Source organism: Cebus imitator, unplaced genomic scaffold, assembly GCF_001604975.1.
Source record: "Cebus imitator isolate Cc_AM_T3 unplaced genomic scaffold, Cebus_imitator-1.0 Scaffold366, whole genome shotgun sequence".
NCBI lineage: Eukaryota > Metazoa > Chordata > Mammalia > Primates > Cebidae > Cebus > Cebus imitator.
The window spans coordinates 935,093-938,422 of record NW_016107681.1 but is presented as its reverse complement, the minus strand read 5'-3'; positions in this window follow the sequence as shown (position 1 = coordinate 938,422).

Sequence of the window (3,330 nt, the reverse complement as noted above, 5' to 3'; positions counted from 1 at the left end):
AAAAAAAAAACCTCTAAAAGGCAGGCACACAGCTGTAAAACATCAGCACTGTAATGGAGGATGTCATGCTAAAGCCTGGAGCTGGAAAGGTCTTCAAAGAAGAGTAAAGGTGCAGCTCACCAAAGAACTCTGTGGAGCATAAATTCATGCCCTGAGTGTTCTCTTCTCTGCTCTATGCTGAACCTATGTCATTAAGTAAAAAGTGAGGTGGTTGAGTATCTCTGTTCAGGAAGGCAAGGAAACACAACCATCAAAAACTGTTGAGCCCTTTTCATTACTACTCAAGGAAGTGGCTGTGGCAGGCAGTATTGGTTGCCTCTCCAACAGCCCTTTCCCTCCCACTTCTTTCTTCATGTCACATCCCAACTACCCTAAAACACTGAAATTACCAGATATTCACTTTCCAGTATCCCTTGTGGCTAGACTATGACCAGATAACATTTTAGGACCTGAGGAAGAGGCTTCTGTGGAGCCTCTGGGAAAGATCCTCCTCCCTGATTGAAAAGGGTGTGTAAGAAGAAACTCCTCTTTATGCCCTTCTTCAGACATGATTAGGTGAGGATATAATACCTGGAGATGTGGCAGCCATTTTGCAATCAAGAGAAGACAAGGTAAAGATTAAACACCAATATTCTGAAGATGGAGGAGAAGAATGGGGAGCTCTTCCATTTTTAATGACCTGTCTAAAAAGCTGAATTAACCAAGCCTGCAATCAGACATCTTGTTAGATGTTCTCACTATTTAAACCACATTTAGTTTGCTATTCTATTACTTGCAGCCAAAAACATTCTTACATCACACTGGGAAAGCATCTGTTTTCTGGAAACATCTATTTTTGCAGAGCCCTCCATTCTCAGCAATGCCTTACTGTGGAGTGGAATGTTGAGAAGCCTTGAACAAAATGTGGGAGGTGAGGGCCTGTTGAAAAACTCCTTGGAGGGGCAGTAAATACACATGGAGTTATCTCAGAAGTAGGTCAGTCTAACAGGGATTCTAATACTGCCAATATTTTTTTACAGGACCTCCTCATCATGACTTCCCCAAACCAGGTACATTACAATAACCAGGGATGTTTGCTCAAAATACAGATCCCAAGGTTCCTTCAATTCTACAGAATCAGAAACCTGGGAGTACACAAATCGTTCATTTGCACCAACAACTTCATGACTTTAGTAAGTTTCCTGATGGCTTCACATCATCATGCAGCCTCCAGTCTGTGCCATCTGGTTGGCTCTCTCCACACTTCCTTCTCCCTTAAACCAGCTCCCTCTCAGACACAAATAGATTCCTCTCCTCTTACAGAGAGTTGCTTTCCCACCCCAACTCAGCTTCTACCCCACCAGGCTTCTTGACATGCTCCCACACAAATACAGTCCACTCCCTAAGAAGCATGTTAATGAATACAAATGTAACCATCTTACTGCATGAGTGAAGATGAGCTGCAATTGTCGAATATGGTTTCTAAGTCAAAAAGGTTCTGAATTTTTCAGGAAATGACAGAAGAGCATACTCACAGAAATTTTCCTGAGGTGTCCTGGGAGTTATTCATATTTCTCTCCTGTGGGTGAAATTTGGCCTGTGGTTCTACTACATTTTCCAAATCAGTGACTTCAGTCTTTCCTAGCCAACCATGTGAGGGAATTCATTTGTAGCCAACTGAGGCCTGCTTCAGGGCATAGGAGACAGTCATGCAGGGCTAAATGTGGAAAAGACCCATGGAAAAAGAGCATCCAGCCTCCCCACTAGGGAAAAGGACTGCTGCACCACTCCCCAAGCACTGACTACCCAATTATCCGTGGAATAGGAAAAGGCAGAAGGGGAATGTGGTGGGCTAACTTAACACTCATTCCAACACCCTTAGCTTGATTTTTTCTATTATGGGGCCCAAAAGCTAAAAACTACAATTTCCAGGAAATCTGCACCATCAAGGGTCAGGCACATGATCTTCGTCCTACCTATCAGTCACACGTATAAGATCTGGATGCAGATGTGAACAATGTGAGGCATCAGATCCATGCCAGGACAACAGATCTTCTGGCAAGAATTGTGGCAGAAACATTTTGTTTGGGCTCGCCACAGCAGAGCTTCTGACACTCAGTGCTGAGGGTCAAAGGTGCTATAGCAGAGGGGTCAGGGATGTTCCAGCTACAACATTCACTTGGTGTGGTTAGGTGTTTCCTGCTGCTACATTGTCTTGTTTGCCTTGCCCTGGCTCTGAGGCACCCAAGGCCAGGTCTTTGGTCCTCCTGGGTACTCATTAGCTACTTAATTAAGGTATTTTAATAAATCTCTTTCTGTTTAAACTAGTTCGAGCGGATGCTGTTGTTTGCAAGTGAGAGCCTTGTGCTACTGGGAAGTCAATTTAAATAACCCTGCAAATGAAAAAGAGATAAAAACTAATACTTTTTTAAAAATATAAGAATTAAGATATAGTGTCACCAGCAGCCCAGAAAACTCCCTTGCACCATGCCCAATCAATTACCCTCTAAAAGAAGCCATTGTTTTGATTCTTATCACTGTAGATTAGTTTTGCCTGTTTTTCAAACTTGATATAAATAGAATAAATCATATGTTGTATACTCTTTTGCGACTAGCTTCCTTGCTCAACATTTCCTTATGAGATTCATCCATGGTCCTTCCTCTTTCCTTGCTGTGTAGATTTCCACAGCTTACTTCTCTATCCTCATATTGATGGGCATTTGGGCTTTTAGTATGGGACTATCATGAATCAAGCTGCTGACATGAACATTCTGTCACATATACCTGTAAGTGGAATTGCTGAGTTCTAGGGTAAACTTAGGGTTAGCTTTAGGAGCTATGGCTAAGCAGCCTTCCAAAGGGTTTGAACCAATTTCCATTCCCATCAGCGGTGTATAGGGCAAAAGTCCTTAGAAAATGATTTTGTCTAATTTTAAAAGAGCTACAAACAGCAGAGAAGTCCCAAACTACAAGGACTGATCATTGGTGCAAGTGATATTAAGAAAAATTTGAGGGGGAGGATCCAAGATAGCCGTTTAGGAACAGCTCAGGATTGCAGCTCCCAGTGAAAGCGCAGAGGGTGAGTGGACGCCACATTTTTACTGCCCACAGACTAGGAAATTCCCAGGTGGAGGAGCTCCACAGGTCACCGGCAAGGCTGTTTCGGCCAACGCGGCTGCGCCGGCCAGTGCCGCTGCTCTGCCCCGCGCGGCTGCTTTGTCAGTGCCCCGGAGCAGCGATTCTCCGTACAAAATACACGGGTCTGGGTGCCCTTTTGGCTGGCGATTGGAGCCACGGGAAGTCGCCCATTCGTCTGTTTAAAAAGGGGACTGAGCAGGGAACCAGGACAGT